Source organism: Phalacrocorax aristotelis, chromosome 1 (genome assembly GCF_949628215.1).
Source record: "Phalacrocorax aristotelis chromosome 1, bGulAri2.1, whole genome shotgun sequence".
In the NCBI taxonomy this organism is placed as follows: Eukaryota; Metazoa; Chordata; class Aves; order Suliformes; family Phalacrocoracidae; genus Phalacrocorax; species Phalacrocorax aristotelis.
In genome coordinates this window covers 164,740,256-164,754,660 of record NC_134276.1, presented here as the reverse complement: position 1 = coordinate 164,754,660, position 14,405 = coordinate 164,740,256, and positions in this window count along the sequence as shown.

Genomic DNA, 14,405 nt, shown 5'->3' with positions numbered 1-14,405 from the left:
CCCTCCTCCCTCGCCCCCCCCCCCATCCCCCCAGTGATTATTAAATGCTATCCCTCCAGCCAGCAGCTGTTTTGTCATTTTTGTAATCCACAATGCAGTCACAGCACAGCTGTTCTGGGAGATTATATGGGAACCAATTGGTGCTGTGGGTTGAGATTAAGTGCAGAAGGGTGACCTGTATTGACTGCGTAGAAAGTTTCTGTAAAACACAGACAGATCCCAGCCATCTTCATGCAGTAGTTGTTTGGGACCTTGTATGGAGTGAGCTGGTGGCTCTCTGGCCAATGCTTCAGGGGATGAGTGGCCTTAGCTCAGAAGCTACCAGCATCCTTGGTGTCAGGTCATCCCTTGCCCTGTGTGCTGTCTCAGCAGAATGGCAAATGCCACAAGCCCCCCCAGCCCTAGGATATCTTCCTGGCAAGACCTGCCAGTTGCAGAAAGGGTAGAAGACAAAAACGGGGAGAGGAAAGTCTATGCGACTGCATCTGCTCTGAGGACTGAGGATTTCAGACCCCGAAGAGATGCCAGTCCAGCTCTCCCCATGGGCACTGGAGATTTTAATGACAGAAGGAGACCCTTAGCAGAAGCGCTTAACAGCATTGCCACTGTGACAGAGGTACGTGAAACAGTGACAAGTCAAAGAAGTCCAATACTCAAAGGATGGGAGCACAGGGAAGACTGTCAGTGTCCCTTGTAGTGTCAGCTTTTACCAAGTTCACCAGGAATCCCAGCTCCCCGCAGCTTCATGTTGGATGAATCTGGGAAGCTAGTAAGGAGAGACAGAAAGATTCACACTCACCCAAAGTCCCCTCTGAACTCTTGTCCTGAAAGATTAAAGGCTCCCACAATACTTGAGAATGTTAATACACCTCATTTGGTATCAGAACAGTGAAAAGTGGCATCACCTCTCACAAGAATGAACTGTCACTAGAGGGCATGGAGCAGCACTGCATTGAACCAAACTGCAAGGGAGAGGAGCATCCCAAAGGCAGACACTCCATCTTCCCCACAAAGGCTTTGCCCAGTGCCAAGTGGGTGAGGCTCCCATCACCACTGGCAGTGAGCAAGGCAGATTCCCTGCATGCCTGCCCTGCTGCTCTGCTGGGACAGAGGAAACCAGTGGTCCATCTGCTCTCAACCCCCTCTTCCAACACCAGGTCCCAGAGGCTGGGATGCAGGTGTGCAACTAGCTCTGTGTGGCAGCACAGCCTGTGACACTCCTGCACAGCACAGGCAGCAGACGGAGCCGAGGTCCTGTATGTGGGCTTGTGCTATCACAGGCTCCTGACCCTTCCTGCCCTGAGCAGAGCGGTTGGTAGCTCTGCAGCTATTTTAATCCTAGTCACTGCATAAGCTCCTTTAATATAGATAATCATTTCTAAGATGGGCTAACTGAAAGCAATGCTAAATGTTTTCATGCTCCATAGACTCTCTGCGGGTTTTTTCATTAAAAAAGGTTCTGTTTGACACAGATGTAGTTAATTTACTGAAATAGGTAGAATAACAGCTGATGTTTTTTAAAAGGAGAGTGGTAATTTTCTTCTTTTTTTCATTGTTCATTCTCTCTGCATCTGGACACCTTAAGTTTGGCTTCTAAATGCTCAGTAAAAAAAAAGCCTGTTTTTCAGGCTCAAGAATAGATAAAGTCCATCTCTTTACTGATAATCCTTAATGTTAACATGTTCCTAATTTGAAGCTTGATGACAGTCTCACTAAAATCCAGGATGCTATGTCAGTTTCTAAAGCTGGGATCACAGCATATAGGTTGATGAAATAAGACTGAATTAGATTTATATGGATAAGAATTCAGATTTAAAAATAAATTTATCAGAAATGTGTTAGGATTTCAAAAACATATCAGCTTTAGTATTCTGAATAATGGCAGATATTTATCCTTCCAGAAGATGGCAATCTTTCTCCAGTCTTCTTTTTGGGAGTCTCCGGCTCACGTGTATGCTGGGGGGAAGCAACACTCAAGTTTAGACTTCTGTTCCTTCCCTTTATGTTTTTTCCCCCTCTATCTTCCTCTTTTTTCCATGTCTATGAACATAACCTCTTTACCTCACCTGGGTTTGAGTTATCTTTGAGTTAACCGAGCCTGGGGAGACTTCTGAAATCACTGGGGAAAGAAAAAAAGATGAATGAATGGAGGAGCTTAGCAGGGCATTTGTTTCACCTTCTGCCCTGCACAGAACTATTCTTTCTAATACATTTTCCAATATTTTGTCAAGTACCATATCAGCTTTCTTAATGTGTTTCCATCCCCAGATTATTGCACACAGCTCATAGAACATAAACACCAGAGCACGATTTTCTGATTTTCAACAAACTTCCCTTATCAAAATTTTATGGGTTTTTTTTTATTTTATTTTAAACATCCATTCCAACTTTGCCTTAATCTGACCAATTATGGACAGGAAAACCAAGCTGTATCTGTCTTTCATCCTACTGTGTCTTCCAGTTTTCTCCTCTTTGTATCTGATATTTCCCACCATAATTTGGCTTGGCTAGAGGTTTTGGATGTCTCTTTCTCTTTGAACTCAACAGCAGCCAGTCCCTGGTGACTCATTTAAAGTTCACCCATTGAAGTAAATGCCCATAGCAGTTGATTTCCTGTGCAATCAGCCAAGCACTTGGCTCACAGAAACAAAACAAGGAAATGAAATGCAAAACACAATCCTAGCACAACACCTCTTCGGAGATTGCCAGCTCTACAAAAGCCCAGGCGTTTACAAGTGATGCAATTCTATCCCGGCTGTATCCTATACATACTTAGAGTGTACCCTGCCCCAAAGCGGCACCCTTGACTCCCAAGGATGTTGGTGGAAAAGAAGGGTGAGAAGCTCTTACCAGAGAGGGCCTAAGCAATACTTAACTGGCAGGTCTTAAGAGGCACACGGCTTTTCATAGCCCTCCATGCAGCCCTCCTCCCCAGGGATATCAGGGATTATACACTATCCTGACATTGACTCTTCAGCTGTCCTGAAGAGGAAAAGAGAGGAGAAAGAGGTGCTATTTGCACCCATAATGTTGCTCTGTGAAACCTGAACAAAGATGGGCTCATACTCACCCCTCATTCCACACATTCCTCACACATGACACTTCCCACCGCTCCTGTTTTTGCTGTTTTTACAGGAAGACTGTCCAGCGCTGCAGTCCCCTCCCTTACTGCCACACAGAAAGCAGGATGTCTCTGGGTGGCAGTGAAGCTGAGAGAGCCAGACTTCTCAAACCCAGTGACAGACTGCAAATGCCAGATTTCTCCCTGAGCTCTGAATAATTCCACTCAGATTGTAACCTTTATTTAGCTGTTTGCATGATGCATTAACTCTTGCTCTGCAAATGACCTCACCAGGCATACTTTTTCTAGCCTAATCACATTTAAAGGTGAATTCTGTTTTTAAACATGAACAGCTTACATTGCTAGTCATTAAGTCTGTGGCAGAACAGAAATAAAGATTGAACTGGAATAAGTAAATGCATCCTAAAGATGAACAAACAAGCTTGCCATTAGTTTGGACCTAAATACTTTTTTTTCCCCTACCTTTTTTCTTCTTTTTTTTTTTTTCTCAAAACAAGTCTTACTTGACTGGATTTTTTTTCTAATCTTTATAGCTATAAACCATTAAAAACCACATAGAAAGTAGACACGAAAAGAAAACATCAAGTGCAGTAACACAGACTTTGAGGACTCACTAGAGAGTCTAGATGCCTCAATTTCTAGATAGGCAACCTAAGACTATTTAAAGGGGGTTGCTTTCTACAGAGTACTTAAACTCTGGCAACTCTAGGTTGTGTTCATCCTGAGCACACGTCAAAAAATATTATTTATGAAATTTAGCCAACCAAGGACTGTAAGCAGACAAGAAAAAGATAACTTTTTATCTAGATCTATAAGGATATTAAAGACGAGTCAGTCCAGGAAAAGGTCCATACAACCCCCCAAGTAGACAAATGCTTACCTTATCCATTGCTCACTATCCCCATCTGCTCTTCTGAGGCATCCAGTGAAATACTACAAGGTGATCATAGACTCTCCCCACTATTTCTTTCTTTCTGACTGAACATGTAGCAGCCAAGAAATTCCATGAGTTCTGACCAGATGCTTTGAAATCTACCAAGTCTGTCATTTTATTGATGGGTTAATTCTTTCTGAGCTCGCTAATTCATCACGATACATTATATCAGCCGCAGGATTGGCAGGGCATCCACTTCTGCAGAATGCGTCTTTGTAATTTGGTAGTCCCTTTTATGAAAATTGTTGCCAGTTTTAAATATACCACTTATGGGATCTCAGTCTGTTACTCCACAGAATCACAAACACCCAGACTCAATGGCTGTCACAGGCTCATGGGGTTTTTTATCATTAAAAGGGACCATTACAAAATATTCTCATCTCTGGTGCAACAGAACCCAAAGAACTTCTTCAGACGATCATTTTTAATGATACACAGAGCTCCTGTTGGAGCTATAGCACATATTTTAAACAACTAACTAGTATTGACTGTGCAACAGGATATGATGAAAAACCTATCACATGCTTAGAAAAGTTATTCCAATGGTTAATTAACCTCATTCTCAAAATTTTGCTCTTGATTTGTAAGCACAGTGTTTGCTTCAGTTTTCCAACCTCATCATGCTGCTCCATCACACAAATAAATAGCCAGTGAAATTATTTCCTAAAAATGTTATTGTAAGAGTCACAAATCAATGCATTTCATTAGAGGCACACAGTGTGATCTAACAAGCTGGCTGACGGCCCAAATTCCTGGTTCTGTACTTGGCTCTGACACATAATTTTCCCCTCCCATCAGCCAAGTCATTAGTGGTGCGTTTATACTGCAGTCAAAGCAGTGGCAGTGATGGCGAGCAAACATTCAGTGCTTGTTTTAATTGGGTGTTGCTAGCAATTTTGCTCCAGCAATATGGAACACGATGCAGGGTACCAACCTCAGTTCAGAAACAGAGTAGAGTAAGCTGTGCTGAGCTCCACATTGCCATGGCTGGACTGATAGTTCAAAAATAGCTCTTGTTTCCCTACACTATGAAGTTAGGTCTTCATAGTCATTCATGCAGATGCAAATCTTCAGCACAGCTGATCCTTGTTGGTGTTGGAATCAGCACAAAGCCCATGGGAAAGAAACATTCTGTTTTGATAATGACAAAACTCAAGGATCTAAATTTTTAAAAAGAGTACTTCACATATGCAGGTGATCTTGGAGTCAAAGAAATATTTAATATCAGTTTTAAAGCAAAAAAAAAATTGAAACAGTACATTTGAATCACGCTGCACAAGACAAAGCAATTGGTCTTTGCTTCAATTTATCTTTTCCTCCATTTCACTATGATGAATCAGAATAAGCAGAGTTCGAGGAAGCCTCCAAAGATTAACTAGTCAATCTACCTGCTACAATATGACTGAGGCACCCTGAAGACCTTCCAGCCTACTGTTAATATTTTCTACAAGGCAGGTACTACTCCATCCTGGATTGAAGTCAGTATATTCCCTTGCAATATCTTGATTCCAACCAAATCACAATATCCGACAGAAAGCTTTTCCATTTCTGCTAAATGCCATAGCCTCCATCCCACATCTGAATTATTTACTCACATGGATTGTCCCCCTGAGGCCATTGGAACAACACAGTTTACTAAAGTTATACTCACGCACTAGTATTTGAGGAACCAGTGCTTCAAAGGAAGACTCTAAGCTAGCAGGAGAGGTTTGGAAATCAAAAAGAGTGAGTAAGGCAGAGAGTTAGCTTTTTTGAGGTGAGGCGTGGGAGGTGTTTTCGTTCTTTAGCTATTAAAAACTCCTTGCTTTGGCAAGAAAAAAAAAAAGAGGGAGGGAGAGAAAACTAGGAGAGGAAGGATTCGTGAATAAAGAGGCAGCATGGCAAGAGGTACAGCAACCAGGGTGGCCAGAAGGCACAAGGGAGTTTCTCAGGCTGGCTTCCCTGATGGAGCAGAGATGGTAGCAAGCACAGGTCAGAGGAGCCAAGGTCTAATATGCTGCTCTAAAGGGAAAAATAAAACCAGCTTTCTTTACAGTGCTGAGCAGAGGGGTTACGTTACAGTGGGTGCTTTGAAAACAACGGTGCTAGATATTATAATTGCACCTTTTATCTCTCTGGATGTTCTGGTAATTATACAGGACTGAGGACATCTCCTTTTTTCCCAGATTTAATGAGAATTTCAGATCCCTTTCTGTTCCTTCATGGCATTTTGGAGCTGTGACCTCATGGATGGTCCTGCTGGCAAGTGCCATCCCCAGTGCTCATGCCTCCCGTGCCCTTGTACACAGTGGGGCTGCCTGTGTACCAGGGAGGAGACAGGTCAGGACAAGGCAGCGGTGACACATGTTTGGGCCTGCAGCCCAGTGCCTTGGAGGCCCGGGGGGAGGAGCTGGTGCTGGGAGCGGGTGGTGTCACCGCCACGGGCGCAGGGTGTATGCGGCACGTGTGTGCCATGGCAAGGCAGCTGCAGGACACCCAGGCTTCCCTACATGTCCTGGGGGAAGGGAGGGCCCCAGTCAGTGGAAACGGAAACAAGAAATATTTTGAAGACTGCCAGCAGAGAACTTGGGCGTCTCCCTCTTGTCTGCTGTTTTCTTTGTTGGGTTTTTGTTGTTGTTGGGTTTTTTCTTTTTTCTCTCCTCCTCCTCTCTCTGTACCTCCCTGTTTCCTCGCAGCCAGGTTTCCGCTTGCCTGGGCAACCCTGGTCCCACACATGGAGCAGGGACCTCACTTCCCCAGGATAGCCCTGGCCACGGGCAGGAGGAGTCCAGGAGCGGTGACACCATCCTGGGCAAGGGGAGGCCAGAGCGAGGTGACCCTGCAGCCACAACCAGGACCCTTTGTGCAAGTGCATTGTAACCCTGGCCTTAAATTTCCATCAGGCCTACAGTTAAAAAAGGTAGTAATAAACAGCTGTCCTTCCTGGCCTCCATTATTTTTTTTCTGAACAGCCTCAAGCTGCAATTACTCAAACACTTATTATTTAGCCAAATTCAGGGAGGATTTTGTCATAGATGGCAAAAGGTGTGTCCCTGACAGAAAACTGTGATTTATTTTAAAGCAAGACACTGCTCAGAAGCTGTTTTCTTAAAAGTAAAAGTCATCAAGATTTTTTTTTAAATGTGGATAAAACAGAATATTCCCCTGCCAGCCTTGTTCTCAGAAACAGCTAAGTGGTTTTGACTGAAATTAAAAACAAAACCAAAAAGAACCCAATAAAACAGCTGAAGGAGACATGAGCTAGAAGATGTTGGCTCCGAGTTTGGCAAAGGCAAAAGCAACCGAAGCCAAACCTTGTGATGGGATGTGTCAAGTGACTATTATAATAAAGAGGCAATGCTACTAGCAATGTCTTCTATGTTCTGTACACCCATTAAAATGCTAATCTCAACATTAGTCTTATCCAGGTAGCCAAGGATTATAATTGCTGAGCTTTACAACTAAGTATTAACATTGTGGCTAAACTGCTTGACTGAACAAGACTTATTTGCCATCACCTGAATAGAATAAGCATGAAGGAAGGAGAACATTTGGCTAGTGTGTTACCATGGGCAGAGCTTAGAGAAATTAAGTCAGGCAGAATGGAAAGAAAACTTCAGAAACCTCTTCCAAGCAGTGAAAAGTAGTCGTCTGTGGAACAGTCTCACGGGAAGCAAAAGAGGCCCATTGCTTATATCATGCACAACCAGACTGGATAATGCACTGGAAAATGTGCTGTGGGCAAGAATCTTGCAGGAACTGGGCTGGGCTAGAATGTGAAAAGATGGACTGGATGAGCTAGCAAGATTTTCCCATCCCTAGTTTCTACGATTTTTTTTGATATTGGCTGTACTTTGCATTGGTTGAAATCCGTTCACACGAGTTACAGAATTTCTGAGCAAGGCAGAAGATGGGGCTGGAGAGAAAGAGGTGGGTGTGTTTCCTGGATGACACAAAAAAAAAGAAGCCTGCAGCCTCACAGAGGCTGTGAAACTAGAAAGACTGGCTGGAGAGAACAGGAGGGAACACAGCTCGGAGGGGCTGCTCCCACCCAGCTGATGCATGTGCAGGTGAGCTATGCTGAGGACACCGTGGGTGAGGATTAGGGGTTAGGTCAATAGTATAGAGGTTGGTTTTGAGAGAGCTGTGACCCTACTTAAGCATGCTGTGGTCACTTATGGTCAGTCTTCAGCACTGGGCAAGAAGTAGGAACGCTCAGCTCTAGCTCTCTGCGCGATTCTCACCTGCTAGCTTTTACCAAAGGTTTTTTGTGTTAGCAGAACATTTGATTAGGGGCTTCTTTCCCACCCTCCTTCCTTTTAAAGCAAGAGTTTTCTGTTTTTCTTTGGTTTGAAATCAGATTTTAGAGAGTTGGATTAAAACAAAGATTGCAGAGCTGGTCTTTCACTCCTTCATTAATCCAGTGCTGGACACAAAAGCATTTTTAATTACTCCCATCAGTCCTGAAGCCTCACACACTACTTTACCAATGCACCACAATCCTGACTTTCAAAATCCCTAGCATTTCAGTTTATGACTGGATGCAGTCACAGGTCAGCCGCTCTCCTTTCATGAGACTCAAAGCAGGTCACGGGCCTGTGCTACAGCCCTTTACCACTCCTGGTAAGTCTGTCTGTGTTGCAATCCTAAGGATGACCAGGGCTCAGCTAATGGGTACCTGAAGTCCAACCTGTATTGAGCAATCCTCAGTTAGTCCTAGGAAAGTCCTTCCGTCCTACTGTACCACATTTTACTATTCCAGCCTTGGAACACCTGCTGGTTTGGGCTAACACAGCAGTTCAGGATAACACCTCCCTCTGCAATCGACATGATCTGGGTTTGGGACAACAATGATGTTTGAAGTGCAATATTGCTAAGATTCTCAATGAAACCATTCTGGAATTTACTGGTGTTTCTTTCCACCCACAGACTGTTACAGACCTTAAATGTGTTCTTCACAGCTTTGCTGAAGCAGATCTACTGTCCCCCTCTTCAGAAATTAAAATGCATTTAATAATTATTAAATGGAAATTAAACTCTGGAGTGATTGAACTTCCCCGGAATCCTTCATAGCCACTTTTAGAGCTGGCTTAACCTCTGCACTGAAGATCTGGAGACTGTTATTCTAAAAGTTCAAATGGGCTCCTCAAGAGGCTTTGAGATCCTCTAGGACAGAAAAGCTACTGAAGTCTTTTTGTTGTTGCTAAAGAAAAAAGCTGTAGGTCATAGATCAAATCTGGTAAGGCACAAGGTGTCCCAGACAGCACCAATTGCTGTCTTGGGGATGTATCCTGGCGAGTGGAGGCAGGGATGTCAGAGGAGCCATACCTCCAGTCTGGCCTTCTTTACTGTATTTGCTTATGGGAAGATTCCTGTACTATTCCTTCTCCACCTCCTCATTCCCAGGCTCTCACTGGGGCCCTGACTCAGACACCTGGCTCACTAGCACATAACTAAAATGTACATCCAGGGAAAGTGACTTGATGCCTGCCGGATCTCGGCCAGATTATTCCATCACTGCTTGGAGAACGGCCATGGCTTGGGATGCCAAGGTCCACCCCCGAAAAGCTGCTCTGTCTTTTTCTGAGCCCCCACAGATCCTCTCAGCTACTAGGTTATGTGTAGGCACTGAGACTTCCCACAGAAGAGAGCAGCAGGGAGTGCAGGGAGTGCCTCTTCCATCACTTACCCTGGAGGCGGAGAGATTTAATCAAGTGCTCTCCACAGAGCTTAGGGCTCCTAGCAGTGATGATGGAGAATAATGAGTTTCTTTTGGATCATTAGGCGGCTCTTACAGAGGCTTTCCCTGTAGTGATCACATCCTTCAGGGAAACAGGTGCATCTGCTGGACACTGCAGATACCTGCCCTGACCCTATGCACAGCATTCACCTTCAGGCTCTCTCCTGCCTACACTAAGGCCATGGTTTCTCTTACATCTCTTTTTAGAACGACATCCAGGCTGGACTGAAAGACTTCAAATGACAAGGAACTTACTGTCTCTAAACTGCCCCACTGGCTAACCAGCCTTGCAGTCTGATTTTTTTTTTCTTTCTTTCTTTCTTTCTTTCTTTCTTTCTTTCTTTCTTTCTTTCTTTCTTTCTTTCTTTCTTTCTTTCTTTCTTTCTTTCTTTCTTTCTTTCTTTCTTTCTTTCTTTCTTTCTTTCTTTCTTTCTTTCTTTCTTTCTTTCTTTCTTTCTTTCTTTCTTTCTTTCTTTCTTTCTTCCTTTCTTCCTTTCTTTCTTCCTTTCTTCCTTTCTTCCTTTCTTCCTTCCTTTCTTTCTTCCTTTCTTCCTTTCTTCCTTTCTTTCTTCCTTTCTTTCTTCCTTTCTTCCTTTCTTTCTTCCTTTCTTCCTTTCTTTCTTTCTTTCTTCCTTTCTTTCTTCCTTTCTTTCTTCCTTCCTTTCTTCCTTCCTTTCTTCCTTCCTTTCTTTCTTCCTTTCTTTCTTTCTTTCTTTCTTTCTTTCTTTCTTTCTTTCTTTCTTTCTTTCTTTCTTTCTTTCTTTCTTTCTTTCTTTCTTTCTTTCTTTCTTTCTTTCTTTCTTTCTTTCTTTCTTTCTTTCTTTCTTTCTTTCTTTCTTTCTTTCTTTCTTTCTTTCTTCCTTTCTTCCTTTCTTTCTTCCTTTCTTCCTTTCTTCCTTTCTTCCTTTCTTCCTTCCTTTCTTCCTTTCTTTCTTTCTTCCTTTCTTCCTTTCTTCCTTTCTTCCTTTCTTCCTTTCTTTCTTCCTTTCTTTCTTTCTTTCTTGATGACCTTCATCTGTCGGCTACTAAGGTGACTTCTGTATTAGTAAGCTCAACAGCTCAGGCCATGCGCTCAAGCCCTGATATGCAATTTTCTGCATTGTTAAGCTGTTAGCATGCTTCTTGGCAAGTTGTGGCTTGTGGCTGGTACTCTTCTAACAGCAGCAGGGCTGAGTCTGACGCCACAGGTCAAGGCATCATTCCCAACAAGTGATTTGGGCAAGGCTACTTTCTTTGGGGGAGAAGAAATTTTATTCAGAGGGATGCTGTGCCACTTGGTTCAGAGAACTGGCCCTGGATCGCTTTATTTACTAGTGTAGGTGTAACATAGATTTCAACAAGACCTTTTCTGCCAGCATTGTTTACTCTTAGAAATCTCTCTCCCAAGTGAAGTATTTGTAGACTGTGATTAAGTCAATTCTTAACTTTCTCTTATATAAACTACAGTTTGAGTCCTTTCCAGTTTTCAGCATCCTTTGAGAAATACAAACAGGAAAACAGAAGGCATTACTTCAGTATGATCTCACCAGCCATGCCTGTACTCCAGGTCCTTCTCAGCTTCCCTTCACCTTATGAGCATTGCACAACTCCTCCTGTCCTTACTTGTGTACCACATTTCCAGGGTCAGGAATCCTACAGGTGTGGGCCAACTGGACAATACACTACTCTGGTCCCTGACACGAGCTCACAGGGGGCCAAGAGTTTAAAGGATGCCAAATTACACTTCTGCTGCTCAGCTTGGACACAGAGGTTAGCGGGACTGAAAGAATTAAAATATCCCGCTTGCTATTCCCCTTTTACATTTAGGAGTGATGTCTTTCCTAAACTGCTGGGGTTTTACCCAAAAGCCTATTTACCATGATGCCTTTATCCTCTATAGTGGCACTGTGTTCCAGGATACTGTCTCCAATCTCCCTGGTGCATCTCACATACACACTTTGCTACAAGAAGGTAGTTGTGGCATTTCATTGTTGAAATGTACTCAAGTGATCCATCTCTTCCTGTGCAATCTGAGATGACCTGCAGTTGTTGCCGTCCCCGCTATTATTTGTGTGGCATGCAAATATGACAGGAAATAAATTTTCCTGATAAATGAGTTCAGTACCATCACGCTAAAACTTTACCTCTGTAGGAACCCCACTAGAAGCACTTGCTGATAACAGGATTGGGGGGATCCCAGGGCTCTCCCTGGATGCTGGGGACAGGCGGGTACTTTCTGAAGTCTAACCTTTTATAAGCTTTCAAGCCACACAGTTGAGGCTGTGTTGATTACCTTTGCTTCTAACCCTGCCATCCACAAGAAGGTTTCTGTATCACAGCTCACAGACTCTTACATGCCATGGTCTTGATCATTACATCATAATGCAAAAATAACTACTACAAATGAAAGGATGTTTTTGTGTGTGAGGCATTGCTCTTGGACACAGTTCCAAGTTCAGCTGTACAGCTCTACAGAAATGCCACTCCACCACTCTACCTCTCATCTTTATGAGTACAGCAAGGCTCAGTCATTTCTGTTCACAGGGTTGTTGGCAGCACCAAACCAGGGAGACATTGCAGGTCACTTGGTGGTAGAAGTTAGGTGAGCACATAGACACCGTCACTATGTCACTGTGCTCCCACTCATGACTTGGGGATATACTGATGCAAGCACTGCACTGTTACAAAACATATATTACCAAGTTTCAGCCTCCCCAGCCCTCTGGTGTGACACAGCTGTCACTGTGCCTCAGCACAATTGTCACCACTTTGCTAGGCAACCATCACAACGTGATAATGGCCTGTCAATATACGGCAGGAAGGTCACAAGGCCAAATCTTCAGCAGCAATCTCCAGGACTTCTTTTGTAGAGCCCCCTTTGACTGGGTAGCTGAGGAAACAGATTTTCTCCAGCAAGCAGTATTTGCATTGATAATTAAAAAAGAAAAAAAGGGAAAATAAAAGCCTCTGTCTGCTTTTCAGGCACAAGTGCAGTTTGCAACTATGAAGTTAAATTTTCCAGCCATCAGAATGAGTTTTACCATGTATTTGCCCCTTTTCTCTCTCCCCCCCAGACAAATACTGTGTTCTCTGAGTCAAAGGCAAAGTTTTAGGGGTTAAATGCAGCCCCCTTGGAAAATGCCATATGAGCCACACTGGAGCTTATTGTCAGCACAAAGACTTCCCCTTCGAAAATGACTGGTGACTTCTACTGGGGCACTGTTGCTTAAGGGGACAAGGTTTTGCCTTCAGCAGAGAGCTAGGTGGCATTAAGTGCTGAGCACTAGATAAAGCTAAGCAGGAGACTTACTGTGCTAATCCTTATCTCCAGAAACACCTTTGACATGCAGAATGTTTGTTCATTGTGATTACCTGGGTGGAGAGGTTATTGTTGCTTAAATTATTTACTTTTAAAACCACAGCTATTTGCCTCCACCCTTCTCATGTTGCCCTGTGTACCCCAGCACTAACACACCTTAGCATAACTGGGGAACACTGGGAAGGACTGTAAAGAGCGCTAGGAGGATGGCTCCTTGGAGATACATCTGGCAAGAGACAGAGACTTCCACTGGGACCAGTCATTAGCATGAGAAAGCAAAAAAAGTCTCACCTGCCTCTGCTGTAAGGGCTGCTGGGCAAAGGAGTCCCAGGGGAGCAGAAGGCAAAAGTGAGGTAAGACCAAGCCTGATAGAAAGGCATCCATTCCTTCCCCTTTCCCTCCCAGATCAGAAGCTGGGGTGAGTTTCAGTTAATCAGATAAATACAGCACAGTGCACAGGGTGGATGTGCTCTTTCCCATCCCTGCTGGTGGGAAGTAGATCGGGCTCCCTCCTCCCAGTGCTCTGTGTATCTCAGAGATTCTTACACCATTCCTTACCAGCTGCCTGAAGGAAATAAGCAGCAGAAGCGAATGGAAAGGCATGGTTCTGGGTATCCTGGTGACTCTGCCACCACCATTGTACTGACAAGTAACACCTTTGAGTGTAGAAGAGAGATGGAAAATCAGCGCTGGGTTACTGTTTAGAAGTAGCCCGTGTTCCCTGAGGTCACCGGCAACACTTGCATTGTTTTTTTTATGGTGCAGGGTTACACCCATAGCCTTCATCTCAGCCAAAGCAAGTCCATTTTCTGGCCTGCAGTGTGTTCTCCTGTGTCTAGTCCAGTTTTGGAGACCAGAATTGGTAGGCTAGGCTTCCATTACTGGGTTTCCCTTGGGAAGCTATTCCACACACCAACAGTCAGTCAACTGAAAATTTCCTTTCACTCAAACTCTTTCCATTACTCCAGATGTCTTCTTTTGGATCTTCACCCTTAAGCAGTGTATTCCACTTGCCTCCTTCCTTCCAACACAAAGTTTCATCACTGTGTGTGCAAGTCCAGCCTTTCAGAAGAACTGCCTATCCCAGCCCTGCCCTGCCCTGGTTCCCCACACTGTCAAAAAGAAGCACACTACTTGCAATGCTGGGAGCAAGAGCCAGGTTTTCAGAAGTGATAAGAAACCACAATACCAGAGCAGTCAGTGCGAGCACCAGCTGTGGCCGTCTCCAGCTGCCCACAGCAGGTAAAGAGCCTACAATCCCTGATTTACAGGGCTGGTTGCTTCCAGAGGCAGGTCTCACTGCTCCTGACGACAGCCATGTGGTTACCAGCAACAGAATAACTGAGGTGGGAAGGTCAGCATTACATGTCTA